The sequence below is a fragment of the Lolium perenne genome, chromosome 7 (genome assembly GCF_019359855.2).
Source record: "Lolium perenne isolate Kyuss_39 chromosome 7, Kyuss_2.0, whole genome shotgun sequence".
In the NCBI taxonomy this organism is placed as follows: domain Eukaryota; kingdom Viridiplantae; phylum Streptophyta; class Magnoliopsida; order Poales; family Poaceae; genus Lolium; species Lolium perenne.
In genome coordinates, this window is record NC_067250.2 from 49,682,329 (window position 1) to 49,707,974 (window position 25,646).

Sequence of the window (25,646 nt, forward strand, 5' to 3'; positions counted from 1 at the left end):
AGCTGGCTAATAGAGAAACTATTTCTCCAATTGGTATTGTTCGAGATGTGGAAGTTTTATGCGGTAAGATTAAATATCCTGCCGACTTTTTGGTACTTGGTTCTCACTGCTAGTGATTATTGTCCTATTATTTTTGGTAGACCTTTTCTAAATACTTGTGGAGCTATTATAGATTGCAAGAAAGAGAAAATTTTGACTAAATTTGCTGGTGAATCTTATGAGTTTAACTTCTCTAAATTTACTAAAACTCCTTATAAAGCTGATTTGCCTAGTAATGATATTAAAATGGAGCAATGTGCATCTATTGTTCTTGTTCCTAATAATCCTTTGCAGCAACATTTGGAGGATAGCGAGAGCGAAATTTTTAGGAAAGAAAGAGATGAGCTTGAGGAAATTTTTCTTCGTCAACCTATTCTCAAGCATGATTTACCGGTGGAAGATTTGGGTACAACACCGCCACCTAAGGAAGATCCTGTTTTTGATTTAAAGCCTTTACCTGATAATCTTAAATATGCTCATATTGATGATAAGAAAATATATCCTGTTATTATTAGTTCTAAGCTTTCAGAGATTGAGGAAGAAAGGTTATTGGAAATATTGAAGAAGCATCGAGGCGCTATTGGCTACACTCTTGATGATTTGAAGGGGATTTCTCCTTCTATTTGCCAACATGCTATTAATATGGAAGATGATGCAAAGCCTGTTGTTGAACCTCAGCGTCGTCTAATTCCAAAGATGAAAGAAGTGGTAAGGAATGAGGTACTACGACTCCTTGAAGCTGGTATTATATATCCTATTGCTGATAGTAGATGGGTTAGTCCTGTGCACTGTGTTCCCAAGAAAGGAGGTATGACTGTTGTGCCTAATGATAATGATGAGCTCATTCCTCAAAGAGTAGTTGTAGGGTATAGAATGTGCATTGATTTTTGAAAAGTTAATCAAGTTACTAAAAAAGATCATTACCCTTTACCCTTTATTGATCAAATGCTAGAAAGATTATCTAAAAATACTCATTTTTGCTTTCTTGATGGTTATTCTTGTTTTCACAAATTGTTAAAGCTAAAGATCAAGAGAAAACCACTTTTACCTGTCCCTATGGAACTTATGCTTATAGACGCATGCCTTTTGGTTTATGTAATGCTCCTGCTACTTTTCAAAGATGCATGTCTGCTATTTTTCATGGTTTTTGTGAAAGTATTGTAGAGGTATTCATGGATGATTTTTCCGTCTATGGGAATTCTTTTGATAGCTGCTTGCGAAACCTTGATAAAGTTTTGCAGAGATGTGAAGAAACTAACCTTGTTCTTAATTGGGAGAAATGCCACTTTATGGTTAATGAAGGAATTGTATTGGGACATAAAATTTCTGAGAGAGGTATTGAAGTTGATAGAGCTAAAGTTGAAGCAATCGAGAAGATGCCTTATCCGAGGGATGTTAAAGGTATTCGTAGTGTTCTTGGTCATGTTGGGTTTTATAGGAGATTTATTAAAGATTTCTCTAAGATTTCAAAGCCTCTTACTAATCTTCTTCAAAAAGATGTACCATTTGTTTTTGATGATGATTGTAAGGAAGCGTTTGAAACTCTTAAGAAAGCCTTAACAACTGCTCCTATAGTTGAACCCCCTGATTGGAATTTACCCTTTGAAATTATGTGTGATGCTAGTGATTTTGCTGTAGGCGCTGTTCTTGGACAGCGAGTAGATAAAAAACTTAATGTTATTCATTATGCTAGTAAAACTCTTGATGCTGCTCAAAGAAATTATGCTACAACTGAAAAGGAATTATTAGCTGTAGTTTTTGCTTGTGATAAATTTAGATCTTATATTGTTGATTCAAAAGTTACTATTCATACTGATCATGCTGCAATTAGATACCTAATGACAAAGAAAGATGCTAAGCCAAGGCTTATTAGATGGGTACTTCTTTTGCAAGAATTTGATTTACATATTGTAGATAGGAAAGGTGCTGATAATCCTGTTGCTGATAATTTGTCTAGATTGGAAAATATTGCTTATGATCCTGTTCCTGTTAATGATAGTTTTCCAAATGAACAATTGGCTGTAATAAAGGTGAGCTCGCGAGACAGTCCTTGGTATGCTGATTATGCTAACTTTATTGTTTCCAAGTACTTGCCTCCAACCTTTTCAGCTCAAAGAAAGGAGGAAATTCTTTTATGATTTGAGGCATTATTTACGGGATGACCCACACTTATATAAAGAAGGAGTGGATGGTATTATGCGAAGATGTGTCCCCGAATATGAACAACAGGAGATATTGAGTAAATGTCATGGTAGTGCTTATGGAGGACATCACGCCGGAGAAAGAACCGCGCAAAAGGTTCTACAATCAGGTTTTTATTGGCCGACTCTCTTCAAGGATGCGAGAAAGTTTATTTTATCTTGTGATGAATGCCAAAGGGTTGGTAATATCTCCAGACGCAATGAAATGCCTATGAATTATACTCTTGTTATTGAACCGTTTGATTGTTGGGGATTTGACTTCATGGGACCTTTTCCGTCTTCAGAAGGTAACACTCATATACTTGTTGCTGTTGATTATGTTACTAAATGGGTGGAAGCTATACCTACAAAAAGCGCTGATGGTGAGACCTCTTTAAGAATGCTCTTAGATATTATTTTTCCTAGATTTGGAGTACCTAGATATATTATGACTGATGGAGGTTCTCATTTTATTCATGGAGGTTTTAGAAAAACTCTTGCTAGGTATGGTATTAATCATAGAATTGCTTCTGCTTATCATCCTCAAACTAGTGGTCAAGTAGAATTATCAAATAGAGAGATTAAATCTATCTTGCAAAAGACTGTTAATAAAACTAGAAAGAATTGGGCTAGTAAATTGAAGGATGCACTTTGGGCTTATAGAACTGCTTATAAAAATCCCATGGGAATGTCACCTTATAAAATGGTTTATGGGAAAGCTTGTCATTTACCTTTAGAACTAGAGCACAAAGCTTATTGGGCTGTTAGAGAATTAAATAAAGATCCTAAACTTGCCGGTGATAAGAGGTTGTTGCAATTGAGTTCTCTAGATGAATGGAGAAGTGAAGCTTATGAAAATGCTAAGCTCTTTAAAGAGAAAGTTAAAAAATGGCATGATAGGAGGATTATCAAAAGAGAATTTAATATTGGGGATAAAGTCCTATTGTATCGGTCTCGTCTCAGATTCTTTGCAGGGAAATTACTCTCGAAATGGGAAGGACCATATGTTGTTGAGGAGGTGTATCGTTCAGGAGCAATCAAAATTAGCTCTCTCCAAGGCAATGCTACGCAAGTGGTGAATGGACAAAGACTCAAGCATTATATCTCAGGTGATTCCTATAATGTTGATGTTGATATTATTCAAGTGGAGACACCGGAAGATTTCATCAAAGGGCAAATTGACAAATCCGCTTAACTCTACTTTGAATAGGTAACAGTACTGGTAATGAAAAGTACGCAATTTACCTTTCGAACTATATTTTTGCTGTTTTTGGAAAATATGAGAAATTACGAGTTCGAAACGGAGTGGAAAGGACGCACGAGGGGGTGCCACCATAGGGCGGCGCGGCCTGACCTGGGCCCGCGCCGGCCTATGGTTTGGCCGCCCCGTCGCTCCTTTCCGACTCTGGTTCGATCCGGTATTTTCCTTATTACGCGAAAATATTTGCTATATAATCTCCCGGACCCCTGGAGGTCCGTATATCGTGTTTTCGACGTGTTTTGTTTCGAGCTGTTCGCCATGATCTGTTTTCGGTTTAGAAGCACCATGGCCTCCAACAACAAGGGCAAGGGGCTTTCGGAGGAAGAGAAGGAGGTGCCATCAAGACAAGATCAGCAAGCCGGAGGGAGCAAGCAAATCTTGGTGGGATCTGTTGACACTCGACGTTCTTTTTCTCATAACTTGCAGGGACCTCTACCACCCGCTCTCAGCCTCGACTCTTTCCCCATGATGGAAGAAGTTCTACGGGTTACCGATGAGTTTTGTGATCAATATCGGGCTCTGAAAAGAGAAGTGGAGATACTCCAGGAGGAGAACTGCCGTCTCCGAAGATTGATTGAATACCACTCGATTCGCGTTACAAGGTCGTCATCGCCAACTTCGGATAACAATGAATCTCTTCGAATCTTAGTGCAGAATTATCAAGCTGAGAAACTGAAGACGAAGGAGCTTATTAAGAAGCTCGGGAGGAATTCATCACCACCATCTCCGCAGGAGTAATTCATCATCGGTATTGGCATCCCCTTGGTTTGTTCCAAGCTTGGGGGAGTGCCGCGGTATCACATTATCACTACCTTTTACTTTTATTGTCAAGTAGTGTCATATCATGAGTAGGGAAGTTATCATATAAGATGGGTTGCGTTTGGAAGTATCTCTCCTTTAGTTGGTTGTCTATGTATCCCTTGGTGTGAGTTATCGTTATGGAATATTAATGAGAAGACTTATCATTTACATATTGCACATCTTATTTTAGTTTGCAATCTTTACTATATGATTCACCTTGTTGTTAGTATTGGTATCACTTTGGGAGCATTGAATAAATCTATTTGGTTTTGGCAAACTTAGCATGGGTCAATAGCAACAACACTTTAAGGTTTAAATAGAAAAGAGAAATACCTGTAGATGTTTCATTGTCTTTCTTGTTAGCTCATAGCTTACTATTCTGAAGTAAAATTGTTTGTGCTTACAAGGAAGATGCATGATTGTTTCTATCACATGTATATTAGTTTGTTTCCCTCGACTCTTATGCTTGCTAATTAACCTTGCTAGCCAAAGACCTGTACTGAGAGGGAATACTTCTCGTGCATCCAAACCTTAACCCAAACCTATGCCATTTGTGTCCACCATACCTACCTACTACATGGTATTTTCTGCCATTCCAAGTAAATACTTCATGTGCTACCTTTAAACAATTCAAAACTTAGTATCTCTTATTTGTGTTAATGTTTCATAGCTCATGAGGAAGTATGTGGTGTTTTATCTTTCAATCTTGTTGGGCAACTTTCACCAATGGACTAGTGGCTTCATCCGCTTATCCAATAATTCTGCAAAAAGAGCTGGCAATGGGATTCCCAGTCCCAAATTAATTAAACTAAATAGACACTCCTCCATGGTATGTGATTGATGGACGGCACCCGAAGGATTCGGTTAGCCATGGCTTGTGTAAGCAAAGGTTGGGGGGAGTGTCATCATCATAATAAAACTAAAATAAAAAGGCACTCCTTCATGGTATGAGATTGTTGGCAGGCACCCGAGGATTCGGTTAGCCATGGTTTGTGAAAGAAAGGTTGGAAGGAGTGCCACACAAAATGAAAATAATATGGGAGCCGCTCTTAGGAGGTTGTCTGGCAAGGGGGTTAGAGTACCGCTACCGTCGTTGACAACAACAAACACTTCTCAAAATGTTACTTTTATTCTCTTTATATGATTGCAAAACTGAAAAAGCTCTAGCACATGATTTAATCCCTGCTTCCCTCTGCGAAGGGCCCGTCTTTTACTTTATGTTGAGTCAGTAAACCTATTTCCCTCCATCTCAAGCAAGCATTTGAGTAGTTGTGATCAAACCATTATATTGTGATTTGCTACATCATGTCTTTTATTCTTCCTTGTTTAGTACAAGTTTTATCTGAATGAATATAGCTTTGCAAGTTATCAATGATCATGAGAAGACCATTATGATTGAGTATGCAAGTTGTGCCTTATAAACTCTAACATGAGAGCGCTGCTCAATAAGATAAATATAATCTGTTAGTTGTTCTCTGACCAAGAACGAAGTTTGCCATCACCAATCATGATTTCTCATGCACCTTTACTTGTGATTACCCTATACTTGTTTCAATATGAGTTATAAGAGGTTGTCTACTATAATGTCCTGTGTGAATGAATATGATGCTTCTTGTCCGTATTTTATTTATCGACTCTTCACTCCATAAACATGTGGTCATGTCTATCGAGCTCAGTTTCGCTTGGGGACAAGCGAAGTCTAAGCTTGGGGGGAGTTGATACGTCCAATTTGCATCACTATTTTATATCATAATTTGCTGTTATTCATTGATATATTTCATATTGGGACACATTACTTATGTTATTTCATCTATTTTGCATGTTTCATCGTTATTGGAGGATCGAACACCGGAGCCAGGATTCTGCTGGAAAAAGCACCGTCAGAACGCAATATTTCGGAAGATCAACTCTGGAAGGAAATTATACCAAAAATCCCTATTTTCAAAGATGACGAAGGAAGCCAGAAGGAGGAGCCAGGAGGAGCTGTGGTGGGCCCACACCCTAGGGCGGCGCGGCCCAGTGCCCCGGCCGCGCCGCCATGTGGTGTGGAGGGCCCACGGCCCCTTTCGCCTCCTTTTCTCCGCCAAACCCTTCGTCCCGAAGACCTAAGCCACAGAGGGTACCTCGCGAAGAGTTACAGCCGCCTCTGCGGGGAGGAGAACACCAGAGAGAAAAGAGCTCTCCGGCGGGCAGGAATCCGCCGGGGAAATTCCCTCCGGGAGGGGGAAATCGACGCCATCGTCACCGTCATCGAGCTGGACATCATCGCCATCACCATCATCATCATCTCCACCATCATCACCGTCGTCATCACCGCTGGACACCGTCACCGCCATAGCAATTTGGGTTTGATCTTGATTGTTTGATAGGGGAAACTCTCCCGGTATCGATTTCTACTTGTTGTTGATGCTATTGAGTGAAACCATTGAACCAAGTTTATGTTCAGATTGTTATTCATCATCATATCACCTCTGATCATGTTCCGTATGATGTCTCGTGAGTAGTTCGTTTAGTTCTTGAGGACATGGGTGAAGTCTAAATGTTAGTAGTGAACTATGGATGAGTAATATTCAATGGTGTGATATTTAAGTTGTGGTGTTATTCTTCTAGTGGTGTCATGTGAACGTCGACTACATGACACTTCACCATTTATGGGCCTAGGGGAATGCATCTTGTATTCGTTTGCCAATTGCGGGGTTGCCGGAGTGACAGAAACCTAAACCCCCGTTGGTATATCGATGCAGGAGGGATCGCAGGATCTCAGAGTTTAAGGCTGTGGTTAGATTTATTTCTTAATTACTTTCTTGTAGTTGCGGATGCTTGCAAGGGGTATAATCACAAGTATGTATTAGTCCTAGGAAGGGCGGTACATTAGCATAGGTTCACCCACACAACACTTATCACAACAATGAAGATTATTTAGCCGTATGTAGCGAAAGCACTAGACTAAAATCCCGTGTGTCCTCGAGAACGTTTGGTCATTATAAGTAAACAAACCGGCTTGTCCTTTGTGCTAAAAAGGATTGGGCCACTCGCTGCAATTATTACTCTCGCACTTTACATACTCGTACTTTATTCAACTGTTACATCAAACCCCCCTGAATACTTGTCTGTGAGCATTTACAGTGAATCCTTCATCGAAACTGCTTGTCAACACCTTCTGCTCCTCGTTGGGATCGACATTCTTACTTATCGAAGATACTACGATACACCCCCTATACTTGTGGGTCATCACTCGCCCACAGACGGCGGCTCGCCGACGGAGAAGTCGGTCGTGCTTGCCGACACACGGCAGGCACGGAAGACATGTGGGCCAGACTCGATGATGCGCTCGCGTGAGGAGCGCTCTAGTAGGGGCGTCGCCGCCATTGGGGATTCTTCGGAGGGCTGTAGACTGGCGGCTAGTCGACGGTGAGGTGGTTGGTGTGAGATCTCTGGGATGAGGCCAGGGGAAGTGGGCGAAGTGCTCGGGACTAGGGACTGCCCTCAACTTTCCGCAGTAGTATGATAATAATTGGTGGACGAGGGAGACTAGTCCAGAGACTACCCAAAGTTGATAAATCATGTTCGAGGGAAAATGCCCAAGATTTATTATCAAAATTCAAGCTAATTTCGCCGATTTTGTTCTACCGTTCATTAGACATCATCCAACGGCCTTGGTCTCTGGGATTCGCTGCTACAGTGTCATCTACTATTTTCTACCCAATTCCAGAAACATCCATAAAGCTAGTAGATAGCTTTCCTGCTTGTTAGCCCCAACCCATTTTTTTAATCTTTTCTTCCTTATCCCCTTCGCTCATGCTAGCAGCTACTTGCAGCCATTGCTACACTAGCGAGGTGATCTCTATGATAGGCACGGTTTTAGTAAGACAGCAAGTTGTAGATAGCTAACCATGAGACACATGCCTCTCTGGTTGGGACTGAGCTCGCTCTTGTGATTGGGCTCCAATGGTCGAGGTGAGTCACAGCTGCAATGACAGAGGTTTGTGCTGAATTAATTAGCACAGAGGCGTAACTAGCACTAGATGGAGAAGGCATAGTACACATATCGGACACGAAGTCGCGTCTGGCGAGCAGCTCGCATTCACTTGCATCAGTGCGGTACAACAAAGATGATGAAGAAGGATTGGAGCTTTGAAGGTAGTCAGAAAAGTTACAAAAAATAATACGTGCAAAACTTAACCTGTATAAACGCACATGCATGGATAATTTTACATTTCTGCATGAGAATGACATGTCAATTTTCAGTACGACATGGTTTGATTTGTCAAATTTGATGCTCCTTAATGCATTTTAAGTGAAAATTACAGGTTTATTCATTATAATTGCCGATTTTTAACGTTACGTGCAGCTGACTAGCAAACTATAAGTGTGTGATTTGTTGCTTCCAAAATAAGGATATGTAATCATTTTGTATAAGGTAGTACCAATTAGTCGTTATATTGCAGAACTTAAAGAGTTTTGAGAGATTCAACTCGTTGCTACTCCATAAGAATGGTCATGTTGACAAATTTGATCCAGTGTTGAACAGAGCCAGAAACATTTCAAAAACTTGAGCATGGAAGAGGCTAGGGGTAAATGCCCCAAGGCCAGCCGAGCCTATCGTAGGTGCCGTCCCGAGGAGGAAGTACCTTAATTTGGGGCGCGCGCGGACGCTGCGGTACCCCGAGCTCGAGACGCCGCCGTACCGGTAGCTCGACCCGCGACGAGGCATGGCGGCGGCGGAAGTGGAGCGGCGGCGGCGGAAGGTAAAGCTCCTGCTGACAAACATATTAGGCACAAATGGGCAACCTTCAGTAACCCATGTTCCATTTTTTTGTCAGGATAACCCCATGTACCACCTTCCCAATAGAAAAAGTACTGTTCAACCTTCCCCTGTTGGGCCCAATATTTCACTTTTGGGTTGCCAAGGAACATCTACATGGTAATTGTTATCGGTCTACTTGATCCGGCTGTCGAAGCCCAATAACTACAAATGGGCCTTTTTGCTCATGCAATTTCGGCCCTTTTCTAATGAAACACGGATCCTATGATTGGCAAATAAAAATACACGGAGATTCTACATAAAAGTTGTTTTTATTTATTTTGAATTATAGGGTTCCAATTTTTGAAACTGCTCATGCCCAATATGAAAATCCTTGATCGCTCCATACCCACATGGATAACGGTATTTTTAAAAATTCATAAAGTGGATTTGAAATTTAAAACATATCCTAATAATTCCTTGATTTAATCTATCAACTTGCAAGATCTTGGAGCCAAAGAGCTTGTATTAGTCTGCGAAAATAATACTGATAAACCTGTCGTTAACAAGAAATGAAGGTTTATCGTTCAGAGAGGATGCCATGTGGGACCCATGAGACAGTAGCGTCCTCAACGTTTCAAAGAAAAAGGCAAGTAGCCCGAAAATAGGGGTAAAAAATAAATCCTACAAAGGAAACATTTATAGTTCATAGAGGCTGACATGTGGGACCGATCTGCCAGCTGCATCCTCATCATTTCGAAGTCGGCAGGGATCAGAAGAAAAAGGCAAATAGCCAGAAATTAGGGGTAAAAAATAAATCCAAAAAGGAAACTTTTATTCTTAATAGAGGATGACATGTGGGACCGACCTGCCAGCAGCGTCCTCATCGTTTCAAAGGCCGCAGGGGATCAAAAGAAAAAGGCAAATAGCCAGAAATTAGGGGTAAAAAATAAATCCAACAAAGGAAAGGTTTATTGTTCATAGAGGCTGACATGTGGGACCCATGAGCCAGCGGCGACCTCAATTTCAAAGGCGGCATATGATCGAAAAGAAAAAGGCAAGTTAGCAAAAATCAGTGGGTAAAAAAATCTAAGAAATGAAACTTTATTGTACAGTCCCATGAGCCAGCACCTTACTCAACGTTTCAGTGGCGGCATGAGATAGAAAGAAAAAGGAAAGTGATCAAATATCAGGAGCAAAAAATAATCCAAGAAAAGAAATTTTTATTGTACATAGAGGATGACATATGGGTCCCACTTATACAAGCTCTTTCGCTCCAAGATCTTGCAAGTTGATTGTACATAGAGGATGACATGCGGGCCCCTTGTGTCAGCAGCTTACTCAACGTTTCCAAGGCGGCAGGGGATCAAAAGAAAAAGGAAGTAGCCAGAAATTAGCGGTCAAAATAACTCCAAGGAAGGAAACTTTTATTGTTCATAGAGTATGACATGCGGGACCCATGCGCTAGCAGCTTCCTCAACGTTTCAAAGGGGGCATGAGATCGAAAGAAAAAGACAAGTGACCAAATATCAGGAGCCAAAAATAATCCAAGAAAAGAAACTTTATTGTACATAAAAGATGACATGCGGGTCCCATTTTGCAGCAGCGGTGTCAACGTTTCAAATGCGGCTTGAGATCAAAAGAAAAAGAGTAGCTAGAAATTAGGGGTAAAAAAAACTCCCAGAAAAGAAAGTTGATTGTACATAGAGGATGTCATGCGGGTCCCATGACCCAGCACCTTACTCAACGTTTCAGAGGCGGCATGAGATCGAAAGAAAAAGGAAAGAGACCAAATACCAGGAGCAAAAAATAATCCAAGAAAAAGAAACTTTTATTGTACATAGAGGATGACATATGGGTCCCACTTATACAAGCTCTTCCGCCCCAAGATCTTGCAAGTTGATTGTACATAGAGGATGACATGCGGGCCCCTTGTGTCAGCAGCTTAATCAACGTTTCCAAGGCGGCAGGGGATCAAAAGAAAAAGGAAACAGCCAAAAATAAGAGGGTGAAAAAAAATCCAAGAAAAGAAACTTTTATAGTATCGAGGATGACATGTGGGTCCCATGAGCCAGCAGCTTCCTCAACGTTTCAGAGGCTGCATGAGATCGAAAGAAAAAGGCAAGTGACAAAAATAAGGGGGTAAAAAAATCCAAGAAAAGAGACTTGATTGTACATAGAGGATGACATGCGGGTCCCACCAGTCAGCAGCTTACTAACGTTTCCAAGGCGGCAGGGGATGAAAAGAAAAAGGAAATAGCCAAAGATCAGAGGGTGAAAAAAATCCAAGAAAAGAAACTTTTGTAGTACATAGAGGATGACATGCGGGTCCCATGGGCCAGCAGGTTCCTCAACGTTTTCAAGGGCGGCATGAGATCGAAAGAAAAAGGCAAGTGACCAAAAATAGTAGGGTGAAATATAATCCAAGAAAAGAAACTTTTATTGTACATAGAGGATGTCATGCTGTCCCAACGTTTCAAATGCGGCTTGAGATCAAAAGAAAAGAAAGTAGCCAGAAATTAGGGGTAAAAAAACTCCAAGAAAAGAAAATTGATTGTACATAGAGGATGACATGCGGGTCCCACGAGTTAGCAGCTTACTCAACGTTTCCAAGGCGGCAGGGGATCAAAAGAAAAAGGAAATAGCCAAAAATCAGAGAGTGAAAAAAAAGCCCCTAGAAAATAAACTTTTGTAGTACATAGAGGATGACATGCGGGTCCCATGAGCCAGCAGGTTCCTCAACGTTTCAAACGTGGCATGAGATCGAAAGAAAAAGGTAAGTGACCAAATATCAGGAGCCAAAAATAATCCAAGAAAAGAAACTTGATTGTACATAGAGGATGACATGCGGGTCCCATTGTGCGGCAGTGGTCCCAACGTTTCAAATGCGGCTTGAGATCAAAAGAAAATTAAAGTAGCCAGAAATTAGGGGGTCAAAAAAAACTCCAAGAAAGGAAAGCTTTATCGTTCATACAGGCTGACATGTGGGACCTATGAGCCAGCAGCTTACTAAACGTTTCAAAGGCGGCAGGGGATCAAAAGAAAAAGGAAATAGCCAAAAATCAGAGGGTGAAAAAAATCCAAGAAATCAAACTTTTATTGTACATAGAGGATGACATGCGGGTCCCATGAGTCAGCAGATTCCTCAACGTTTCAAACGTGGCATGAGATCGAAAGAAAAAGGCAAGTGACCAAATATCAGGAGCCAAAAATAATCCAAGAAAAGAAACTTTATTGTACATAGAGGATGACATGCGGGTCCCATTTTGCAGCAGCGGTCTCAACGTTTCCAAGGCGGCACAGGACCAAAAGAAAAATGAAGTAGCCAGAAATCAGGGGTGAAAAAAATCCAAGAAAATAAAGATTTCAATTGGGCTGCATCTGGACATCTGAGCCTTCGAACTATCCTTCTGGGCCTTTTGACTCGTACAATTTCAGCCCACTCCAGAACATGAAAGTTCGGATTTTTCTCAAAAAAAAACAGGAAAGTCCTATGCTTCGCCAAAACAAAAAACAAGGAGATTCAAGATATAAGTTGTAAAAATAAAGATTTAATTTATCCGTTTGCAATAGCTCAGAGCGAAATACACTGTTTATTGTCTGCAAAATAATCAAGATATCACATGTTTCTTGTACGGGGAGGCTGACATCAGGGACCCATGAGCCAGCAGCGTCGTCAACGTTTCAAAGGCGGCAGGGGATCGAAAATATAAAAAAACCAAATATCAGTTGGTAAAAAAATCCAAGAAAAGAAAACATTTATCGTTCTGAGAGGATGACATGCGGGACCGATGAGGCAGCAGCATCCTCAACGTTTCCAAGGCGGCAGGGGATCAAAGAAAAAAAAAGGAAATAGCCAGAAATTAATTAGGGGTTCAAAATAAATCCATCAAAGGAAAGTTTTATTGTTCATAGAGGATGACATGTGGGACCGACCTGCCAACAGCGTCCTCATCGTTTCAAAGGGGCAGGAGATCAAAAGAAAAAGGCAAATAGCCAGAAATTAGGGGTAAAAAATAACTCCAAGAAAGGAAACTTTTATTGTTCGTAGAGGATGACATGCGGGACCCATGAGCCAGCAGCTTACTTAACGTTTCAAAGGCGGCATGAGATCAAAAGAAAAAGGCAAGTGACAAAATATCAGGAGCCCAAGATAATCCAAGAAAAGAAACTTTATTTACATAGAGGATGACATGCGGGTCCCATTTTGCAGCAGCGGTCCCAACGTTTCAAATGCGGCTTGAGATCAAAAGAAAAAGAAAGTAGCCAGAAATTAGGGGTCAAAAAAATCCAAAAAATAAATTTGATGGACATAGCCGATTACATGCCGGTCCCATTAGCTAGCAGCTTACTCAACGTTTCCAAGGCGGCAGGGATCAAAAGAAAAAGGAAATAGCCAAAAATCGTAGGGTGAAAAAAAACAAAGAAAATGAACTTTTATAGTACATAGAGGATGACATGCGGTGCCCATGAGCCAAAGAGGTTCCTCAACGTTTCAAACGTGGCATGAGATCGAAAGAAAAAGGCAAGTGACCAAATATCAGGAGCCAAAAATAATTCAAGAAAAGAAACTTGATTGTACATAGAGGATGACATGCGGGTCCCAATTAGCAGCAGCGGTATCACCGTTTGAGAGGCTGCACGGGATCGAAAGAAAAAGGCAAGTGACCAAATATCAGGAGCCAAAAATAATCCAAGAAAAGAAATTTTATTGTACGTAGAGGATGACATGCGGGTCCCATTTTGCAGCAGCGGTCTCAACGTTTCCAAGGCGGCACAGAACCAAAAGAAAAATGAAGTAGCCAGAAATCAGGGGGTGAAAAAAATCCAAGAAGAAAGATTTCAATTGGGCTGCATCTGGACATTTGGGCCTTCGAACTATCCTGCTTGGCCTTTTGACTCGTACAATTTCAGCCCACTCCAAAACAGGAAAGTTCCGAATTTTCTAAAAAAAACAAGAAAGTCCTATGCTTCGCAAAGACAAAAAAACAAGGAGATTCAACATATAAGTTTGTTTATGTAAAAATAAAGATTTAATTATCCGTTTGAAATAGCTCAGAGCGCAATACATTGTTTATTGTCTGCAAAATAATCAAGATATCATATGTTTCTTGTACGGGGAGGCTGACATCGGGGACCCATGAGCCAACAGCATCGTCAACGTTTTCAAGGCGGCAGGGGATGGAAAGAAAAAATAAACCATAAATCTGTTGGTAAAAAATCCAAGAAAAGAAACATTTTCGTTCTGAGAGGATGACATGCGGGACCCATGAGGCAGCAGCATCCTCAGCGTTTATTGTTCATAGAGGTTGACATGTGGGACCCGTGAGCCAGCAGCGTCCTCAATGTTTTAAAGGCTGCACGTGATCGAAAGAAAAAATAAGCCAAAAATCGTTTGGTCAACAAAATCCAAGAAAATAAACATTTACCGTTCTGAGAGGATGACATGCGGGACCCATGAGGCAGCAGCATCCTCAACGATTCCAAGGCGGCAGGGGAAATATCCAGAAATTAATTAGGGGTTCAAAATAAATCCATCAAAGGAAACTTTTATTGTTCATAGAGGATGACATGTGGGACCGACCTGCCAACAGCGTCCTCATCGTTTCAGAGGGGGCAGGAGATCAAAAGAAAAAGGCAAATAGCCAGAAATTAGGGGTAAAAAATAACTCCAAGAAAGGAAACTTTTATTGTTCGTAGAGGATGACATGCGGGACCCATGAGCCAGCAGCTTACTCAACGTTTCAAAGGCGGCATGAGATCGAAAGAAAAAGGCAAGTGACAAAATATCAGGAGCCAAAGATAATCCAAGAAAAGAAACTTTATTGTACGTAGAGGATGACATGCGGGTCCCATTTAGCAGCAGCGGTCTCAACGTTTCAAATGCGGCTTGAGATCAAAAGAAAAAGAAAGTTGATTGTACATAGAGGATGACATGCGGGTCCCCTGAGTCAGCAGCTTACCCAACGTTTCCAAGGCGGCAGGGGATCAAAAGAAAAAGGAAATAGCCAAAAATCAGAGGGTGAAAAAAAATAAAGAAAATAAACTTTTATAGCACATAGAGGATGACATGCGGGTCCCATGAGCCAGCAGGTTCCTCAACGTTTCAAACGTGGCATGAGATCGAAAGAAAAAGGCAAGTGACCAAATATGAGGAGCCAAAAATAATTCAAGAAAAGAAAGTTTTATAGTACATAGAGGATGACATGCGGGTCCCATTTAGCAGCAGCGGTGTCACCGTTTGAGAGGCGGCAGGGGATCAAAAGAAAAAAGAAATTGCCAAAAATCAGAGGGTGAAAAAAAACCAAGAAAATGAACTTTTATAGTACATAGAGGATGACATGCGGGTCCCATGAGCCTGCAGGTTCCTCAACGTTTCAAACGTGGCATGAGATCGAAAGAAAAAGGCAAGTGAAAAAATATCAGGAGCCAAAAATAATTCAAGAAAAGAAAGTTTTATAGTACATAGAGGATGACATGTGGGTCCCATTTAGCAGCAGCGGTATCACCGTTTGAGAGGCGGCAGGGGATCGAAAGAAAAAGGCAAGTGAAAAAATATGAGGAGCCAAAAATAATTCAAGAAAAGAAAGTTTTATAGTACATAGAGGATGACATGCGGGTCCCATTTAGCAGCAGTGGTATCACCGTTTGAGAGGCGGCAGGGGATCGAAAGAAAAAGGTAAGCGACCAAATATGAGGTTCCAAAAATAATTCAAGAAAAGAAAGTTTTATAGTACATAGAGGATGACATGCGGGTCCCAGTTAGCAGCAGCGGTATCACCGTTTGAGAGGCGGCAGGGGATCGAAAGAAAAAGGCAAGTGACCAAATTTGAGGTGCCAAAAAAAACTCCAAGAAAAGAAAGTTGATTGCACATAGAGGATGACATGCGGGTCCCATTTAGCAGCAGCGGTCTCAATGTTTCCAAGGCGGCAAGGGATCAAAAGAAAAAGGAAGTAGCCAGAAATCAGGGGGTCAAAAAAAAAATCCAAGAATAGAAAGAATTTTGGTTCATAGAGGATGACATGCGGGACCCATGATCCTGCATCGTAAACGGCTCGATCGGAGAACGTTGAACGAGATGGCGCGATCGAGAAAAAAAACAATGCCAGAGAGGCTGCCATCTGGGCCCTACATCCCTCGGCGGTGCGGATTTGCGTTGACTCGGCCGGCGAACCCGAGATTTCGAGATGCACCACGTCCCGGGCCACCATACGCGACGTTTTGGCCGCTTTCGTCGGGCTAGGTGGCCTCAAAAACGAGAAAAAAAAAGTTTTGACATGCACCACGGAGGGACCAAAAATCGTCGGCCATGGTACACCAGCAACCACGGCACGACTTCAACTTCGTCGGCCATGGCAACTTTTCTTGTAGTGAAAGCACATCTGGGTAATCAGGCAAAATTCTCTTTTGAGCTACATTGGTTGCGAAAAGAGGTTTTTTTTGACATGATAGTAAAGGAGTGGAAATCAGTTGTGGGTGGGGCTTGTCCAATGGGCGTTTGGTTAAATAAGTTAAGACATATACGAAGATTTCTAAAGGGGTGGGCAAAAAATCAAAGTGGAAAATATAAGAAAGAAAAAGAGAGGCTGCTGAACATCATTGATCATTTAGATATGAAAGCGGAAACAAATTACTTGAATATGAACAAAAGGGAAGATTTAAAAAAACGCAAATGATAGTCTGAATAAATTAAGAAGAGATGAGGAGTCAAAATGGGGTCAACGAGCGAAAATTAAACATATTCAAGAAGGGGGAACAATACGAGGTATTTTCACTTAGTCGCGAATGGGAAACATCGAAAAAAGAAAATTTTCCAATTAGAGAAACAAGAGGGAACTATTGTTGGGGAAGATAATTTGAAGGTCTATATTACTGAATTCTATAAGAAATTGTTTGGGGCGCCGGCTCCAAGTAATATTTCTTTAGTTGAAGAAGAGATCCAGGATATTATACAAATTTCACCGATTGAGAATGAAATTTTGACAGCCCCTTTTACGGAAGAGGAGGTTTTCGAGGCTATTTCTCAAATGGAACTGAATAAAGCTCCTGGACCTGATGGATTTCCAGCTAAGTTCTATCAAAAGTTTTGGCATGTCATAAAAGATGATCTGATGGCTTTGTTTCTACAGTTTAGTCAAGGGGATTTGCCCCTTTACAATTTTTTTTTGTATTATCACATTGTTACCCAAGAAAGATGATGCGATACAAATTCAACAATATAGACCCATTTGCTTGCTAAATGTATGTTTCAAGATATTCACTAAAGCTGGTACAAATCGCATTTCGGGGATTGCCCCAAGAGTTATAAAGCCAACTCAATCAGCCTTTATGCCAGGTAGAAATATATTGGAAGGGGTGGTCATTCTTCATGAAACAATCCATGAACTACATACTAAGAAAATGGATGGGGTGTTATTTAAAATCGATTTTGAAAAGACATACGATAAGGTGAAATGACCTTTTCTACAACAAAATTTGTGAATGAAGGGCTTTGCTCCAGAATGGGGCAGACTAGTGCAAGAGTTTGTTCAAGGGGGTAGTGTGGGGGTGAAAGTGAATGATGATATTGGTTAGTATTTCCAGACAAAAAAAGTTCTAAGGCAACAAGGGGACCCTCTGTCTCCAATGCTCTTTAATATTGTAGTAGACATGCTTACCATTCTAATTGATCGAGAAAAAGAGGATGGCCAAGTTGGAGGGTTAATCCCACATCTAGTTGAGGGAGGACTCTCCATACTACAGTATGCCGATGACATGATACTTTTTTTGGAACACGGCCTCCACAAAGCGGTCAATATGAAGTTAATACTATGTCTCTTTGAAGAGCTGTCGAGGCTGAAAATTAACTACCATAAAAGTGAGATTTTTTGTTTTGGAAAGGCTAAAGAGGAGGAAGACCAATATAAGAAGATCTTTGGATGTGATGCTGGATCACTTCCCTTTAGATACTTGGGTATTCCAATCCATTACAAAAAAACTAAGAAATTCAGATTGGTATCCGGTAGAATCAAGGTTTGAGGGTAAATTAGGGTGTTGGAAAGGGAAGTTACTATCCTATGGTGATAGGCTAGTCCTTATTAATTCAGTGTTAACTAGTTTGCCGATGTTTATGTTGTCTTTCCTTTAAATACCTGTTGGGGTAAGGAAACGTTTGGACTTCTATAGATTTAGGTTCTTTTGGCAGTCCGATGAAAACAAAAGAAAATACTGGCTAACAAAATGGAACATCGTCTGTCGACCCAAAGATCAAGGGGGGTTAGGTATTGAGGTTCTCGAAATCAAAAACAGATATTTATTGATGATGCGTGTAGTTGACACGTCCGTTGGGAACCCCAAGAGGAAGGTGTGATGCGCACAGTAGCAAGTTTCCCTCAGTAAGAAACCAAGGTTTAATCGAACCAGTAGGAGTCAAGAAGCACGTTGAAGGTTGATGGTGGCGGAATGTAGTGCGGCGCAACACCAGGGATTCCGGCGCCAACGTGGAACCTGCACAACACAACCAAAGTACTTTGCCCCAACGTAACAGTGAGGTTGTCAATCTCACCGGCTTGCTGTGAACAAAGGATTAACCGTATTGTGTGGAAGATGATTGTTTGCGAAGAACAGTAAAGAACAAGTATTGCAGTAGATTGTATTTCAGATGTAAAGAATAGACCGGGGTCCACAGTTTACTAGTGGTGTCTCTCCCATAAGATAAATAGCATGTTGTGTGAATGAATTACAGTTGGGCAATTGACAAATAAAGAAGGCATAACAATGCACATACATATATCATGATGAGTACTATGAGATTTAATCAGGGCATTACGACAAAGTACATAGACCGCCATCCAGCATGCATCTATGCCTAAAAAGTCCACTTTCAGGTTATCATCCGAACCCCTTCCGGTATTAAGTTGCAAGCAACAGACAATTGCATTAAGTATGGTCCGTAATGTAATCAACACAAATATCCTTAGACAAAGCATCGATGTTTTATCCCTAGTGGCAACAACACATCCACAACCTTAGAACTTTCTGTCACATCGTCCTGCATTTAATGGAGGCATGAACCCACTATCGAGCATAAATACTCCCTCTTGGAGTCACAAGTATCAACTTGGCCAGAGCCTCTACTAGCAACGGAGAGCATGCAAGAACATAAACAACTCATATATGATAGATTGATAATCAACTTGACATAGTATTCAATATCCATCAGATCCCAACAAACACAACATGTAGGATTACAAAGAAACGATCTTGATCATGATAGGCAGCTCACAAGATCGAGCATGATAGCACAATTAGGAGAAGACGACCATCTAGCTACTGCTATGGACCCATGGTCCAGGGGTGAACTACTCACACATCAATCCGGAGGCGATCATGGCGATGAAGAGTCCTCCGGGAGATGATTCTCCTCTCCGGCAGGGTGCCGGAGGCGATCTCCTGAATCCCCCGAGATGGGATTGGCGGCGGCTGCGTCTCTGGAAGGTTTTCCGTATCGTGGCTCTCGGTACTGGGGTTTTCGCGATGAAGACTTTAAGTAGGTGGAAGGGTAGGTCAGGGGGCGTCACGAGGGACCCACACAACAGGGCCGCGCAGCCAGGGGCTGGGCCGCACCGCCCTACTGTGGCGTTGCCTCGTGGCCCCACTTCGTTTCCTCTTCGGACTTCTGGAAGCTTCGTGGAAAAATAGGCCCCTGGGCGTTGATTTCGTCCAATTCCGAGAATATTTCCTTACTAGGATTTCTGAAACCAAAAACAGCAGAAACAAAGAATCGGCTCTTCGGCATCTCGTCAATAGGTTAGTGCCGGAAAATGCGTAATAATGACATATAATGTGTATAAAACATGTGAGTATCATCATAAAAGTAGCATGGAACATAAGAAATTATAGATACGTTTGAGACGTATCAATTGAGTAAATGGATCTTTAAACTTCTTAATGAGGACAGAGTGTGGCAAGAGTAGTGTAACATCCCAAATTTTAAAACAAAGAGAAAATGAATTTCCATTTTTCCAAAAATGAGAACCAACAAAAACTTTTCTGAATGAGGTGCTATGCATAATACTGTTGCTTGATACTTGTGTTATTGCCATGATGGTTTGTTTATTACATTGAACATAATTCCAAAACCCTAAACCCTAACCTTCTCAAAACCAAATAGGTCAAATATGAAGAAACTAAAATAAAATAAAAAGACATATGTGGGCATATAGCCCTAGTATGCAAATCTTGACTAATACCCTTCTTACATTTCTCAATAGTGGTGAACCATTGTTAGACCACGCTAAACACTAAACCTCACCCCTCTTCTCACCATCCATTATAAACAAAATAAAAAGAAAATGAATTAAATAAGAAAAGGGCCTATGTGCATGTGGCTATATTTGGTAAAACTTTTACCTAGTTTTTTCTACCTTTTTTAGATGTTTTGAAAACATCAACAAACCTAACCTAGTACCTACCAACCAAATCAAGTGAGAAACAAAAATAAAAATAAAAATATGCATAGAAGCATATGTGGCACTTAGCCATATACCCAATCTTGACCTATGCACTCACACTTTCCCTAAATGGTTTGAAACCTTTACCAAACTCAATCTAACACTAAATAAACCCTACACCATGCCTAAGTGAAGCAAAAAAAATAAGAAAAGAATAAAAGTTAGAAAATCACAAAACCCTCACATATGGTTTATACCATTTTTGCAAAACTTTAACCTAGACCATTTTGGCTTGCACCATTGGTTGTAAATGGTTACTAAACACTTATTAACAATTTTGGAATCAAAGAAACTCAAATCAAATCAAATTTGAATGAAATATGAGCTCACATGCACTGATGGTCATTTTGACAAAAGTTAACCTGATGCCTACTTTGAGCCCTGTTATTTAGAGATTTCTAAACTACACCTTGCCAACTCTTTGCACCTCATTCAAGACAACATCAAGGTGAACAACTTTGCTCAAGAACTGATCTGCAAACTCTTCTTGGATTCAAAGATATGATCAAGCAAAGTGAGGACTTTGAAACAGAATTAAGATCATATGCAATTTGTGATTTTGCAAATCACTTCAAAATTGACCACCACCACCACCATTCTACTGCAAATAATATATGATTGCAACCCACCAAAGTTCATCCAAAAATTCGAAAATAACTTTCTTGCGGCCATTTCATCGAACAGTTGGTGGGCACTGATCTGCCAACCCTATGCAACCTAATGTCCAGCAGTTCTTTGCCTCCCCCATCAACCTTAGGTCATCAAATGTACTCCACTGACCTCTCTGAACATTGCCAAGCACAATAGACAAGGAGTGGTACTTTGAATCATCACCATTTGACCAAAACTAAACCCTGTCGTGGCATGGCATGGACAGCACCATGCCATCTCTCCCTCTGTCCTACTCCAGCATGCACCACCTTGTCACCTCGCTTCCTCTCACTCCCTGAGCATGCCAGACACGTCGCTCGAGCCAACGGTGCACCACACGCGCTGGGACGTGCACGCCCAGAGACACCCACGCACGCCAGAGTGCGCATGGTGAGCGTCACAGACGCGCACGGCCACGACTTCGCCTGGTCACCTCCGTTGCCCCCTCCCCTTTCTCTCTACGCCCGTAGGACACTCGTGACACCAGCAACGCCATGGACATGCCCACCTAGCCGCGGGAACCCTGTGCACGACGCCATGGCCGACGCCATCCACCACAGACGCCAGGACGCGAGGACGATGACGAGCGCCACGGACCCTCGTTTTCACCGCCGTCAAGCCCTGCGTCACCGCCATGACCTCGCCAACTCGCGCGCGTCATCGCCAGTCCACCAGCGCCCCTGTAGACGCGTCGTTGATACGTCTCAAACGTATCTATAATTTCTTATGTTCCATGCTACTTTTATGATGATACTCATATGTTTTATATACACTTTATGTCATTATTATGCATTTTCCGGCACTAACCTATTGACGAGATGCCGAAGAGCCAGTTGTTGTTTTCTGCTGTTTTTGGTTTCAGAATTCCTACAAAGGAAATATTCTCGGAATTGGACGAAATCAACGCCCAGGGTCCTATTTTTCCACGAAGCTTCCAGAAGTCCGAAGAGGAAACGAAGTGGGGCCACGGGGCGACGAGACGCCAGGGCAGCGCGGCCTGGGCCCTGGCCACGCGGCCCTGTTGTGTGGGTCCCCCGTGACGCCCCCTGACCTGCCCTTCCGCCTACATATAGTCTTCGTCGTGAAACCCCCAGTACCGAGAGCCACGATACGGAAAACCTTCCAGAGACGCAGCCGCCGCCAATCCCATCTCGACGGATTCAGGAGATCGCCTCCGGCACCCTGCCGGAGAGGGGAATCATCTCTCGGAGGTCTCTTCATTGCCATGATCGCCTCCAGATCGATGTGTGAGTAGTCCACCCCTGGACTATGGGTCCATAGCAGTAGCTAGATGGTTGTCTTCTCCTCATTGTGCTATCATGTTAGATCTTGTGAGCTGCCTATCATGATCAAGATCATCTATTTGTAATGCTACATGTTGTGTTTGTTGGGATCCGATGAATATTGAATACTATGTCAAGTTGATTATCAATCTATCATATATGTTGTTTATGTTCTTGTATGCTCTCCGTTGCTAGTAGAGGCTCTGGCCAAGTTGATACTTGTGACTCCAAGAGGGAGTATTTATGCTCGATAGTGGGTTCATGCCTCCATTAAATCTGGGACAGTGACAGAAAGTTCTAAGGTTGTCGATGTGTTGTTGCCACTAGGGATAAAACATCGATGCTTTGTCTAAGGATATTTGTGTTGATTACATTACGCACCATACTTAATGCAATTGTCTGTTGCTTGCAACTTAATACCGGAAGGGGTTCTGATGATAACCTGAAAGTGGAATTTTTAGGCATAGATGCATGCTGGATAGCGGTCTATGTACTTTGTCGTAATGCCCTGATTAAATCTCATAGTACTCATCATGATATATGTATGTGCATTGTTATGCCTTCTTTATTTGTCAATTGCCCAACTGTAATTTGTTCACCCAACATCTGTTTATCTTATGGGAGAGACACCACTAGTGAACTATGGACCCCGGTCCTATTCTTTACATCTGAAATACAATCTACTGCAATATGTCTTTACTGTTCTTCGCAAACAAACATCATCATCCACACTATACATCTAATCCTTTGTTTACAGCAAGCCGGTGAGATTGACAACCTCACTGTTACGTTGGGGCAAAGTACTGTGATTGTGTTGTGCAGGTTCCACGTTGGCGCTGGAATCCCTGGTGTTGCGCCGCACTACACTCCGCCACCAACAACCTTCAACGTGCTTCTTGGCTCCTGCTGGTTCGATAAACCTTGGTTTCTTTCTGAGGGAAAACTTACTGCTATGCACATCACACCTTCCTCTTGGGGTTCCCAACGGACGTGTGTCTCACGCGCATCAAGACTGTTTTCTGGCGCCGTTGCCGGGGAGATCAAGACACGCTGCAAGGGGAGTCTTCCACTTCCAATCTCTTTACTTTGTTTTTGTCTTGCTTTATTTTATTTACTACTTTGTTTGCTGCACTAAAATAAAAACACAAAAAAATTAGTTGCTAGCTTTACTTTATTTACTGTTTTGTTCTCTATATCAAAAACACAAAAAAATTGGTTACTCGCATTTACTTTATCTAGTTTGTTTTATTTACTACTGTTAAAATGAATACTCCTGAAAACACTAAGTTGTGTGACTTCACAAACACTAATAATAATGATTTCTTATGCACACCTATTGCTCCACCTGCTACTACAGCAGAATTCTTTGAAATTAAACCTGCTTTACTGAATCTTGTCATGAGAGAGCAATTTTCTGGTGTTAGTTCTGATGATGCTGCTGCCCATCTTAATAATTTTGTTGAACTTTGTGAAATGCAAAAGTATAAGGATGTAGATGGTGATATTATAAAATTGAAATTGTTTCTTTTCTCCTTAAGAGGAAGAGCTAAAGATTGGTTGCTATCTTTGCCTAAGAATAGTATTGATTCATGGACTAAATGTAAGGATGCTTTTATTGGTAGATATTATCCTCCTGCTAAAATTATATCTTTGAGAAGTAGCATAATGAATTTCAAGCAATTGGATAATGAACATGTTGCTCAAGCATGGGAGAGAATGAAATCTTTGGTAAAGAACTGCCCAACCCATGGACTAACTACTTGGATGATCATCCAAACCTTTTATGCAGGACTGAATTTTTCTTCGCGGAACCTATTGGATTCAGCTGCTGGAGGTACCTTTATGTCCATTACTTTGGGGGCAGCGACAAAGCTTCTTGATGATATGATGATAAATTACTCTGAATGGCACACTGAAAGAGCTCCACAAGGTAAGAAGGTAAATTCTGTTGAAGAAACCTCCTCCTTGAGTGATAAGATTGATGCTATTATGTCTATGCTTGTGAATGGTAGATCTAATGTTGATCCTAATAATGTTCCTTTAGCTTCATTGGTCACCCAAGAAGAACATGTTGATGTGAACTTCATTAAAAATAATAATTTCAACAACAATGCTTATAGGAGTAATTCTGGTAACAACTATAGGCCATATCCTGCTGCTAATGGTAATGGTTATGGTAATTCTTATGGGAATTCTTACAACAATAATAGGAGTGTACCCCCTGGTCTTGAAGCCATGCTTAAAGAATTTATTAGTACACAAACTGCTTTTAACAAATCTGTTGAGGAAAAGCTTGATAAAATTGATATTCTTGCTTCTAAGGTTGATAGACTTGCTTCTGATGTTAATCTTTTAAAATTGAAAGTTATGCCTGATAAGGATAATGAAAATAAGATTGTTACTACAGCAAATGCCATCCAAGTTAGAATTAATGAGAATATAAGATTGATGGCTGAATTGCATGCTAGGTGGGAAAGAGAAGAAAATGAAAAACTAGCCAAAGAGAATAATGTAGCTAAAGTTTGGACTATTACCACCACTAGTAATGATAATGTTTCACATGTTGCTACCCCTCCTACTATCAATGGTAAAATAATTGGTGTTGGCAATGTTTCTACTCCTAGTGCAAAGCGTGCAAAATTACCTGAAACTGCTAAAACTGCTGAAACTGATAAAACTGCTGAAATTTTTCAAAACGTTGGGGACAATGATTCCATTGCTGTAGGTCATAATGATTTAAACTTTGATGATTGTCACATCTCTGAAGTTATAAAGTTCTTACAAAAACTTGCTAAAAGTCCCAATGCTAGTGCTATAAATTTGGCCTTTACAAAACATATTACAAATGCTCTCATAAAAGCTAGAGAAGATAAACTAAAACTTGAAACTTCTATTCCTAGGAAGTTAGAAGATGGCTGGGAGCCCATTATTAAGATGAGGGTCAATGATTTTGATTGTAATGCTTTATGTGATCTTGGTGCAAGTATTTCTATTATGCCTAAGAAAATATATGATATGCTTGACTTGCCACCATTGAAAAATTGTTATTTGGATGTTAATCTTGCTGATAATGCTATAAAGAAACCTTTGGGGAGGATTGATAATGTTCATATTATGGTTAACAATAACCTTGTCCCCGTTCATTTTGTTGTCTTGGATATTGAATGCAATGCATCTTGTCCCGTTATATTGGG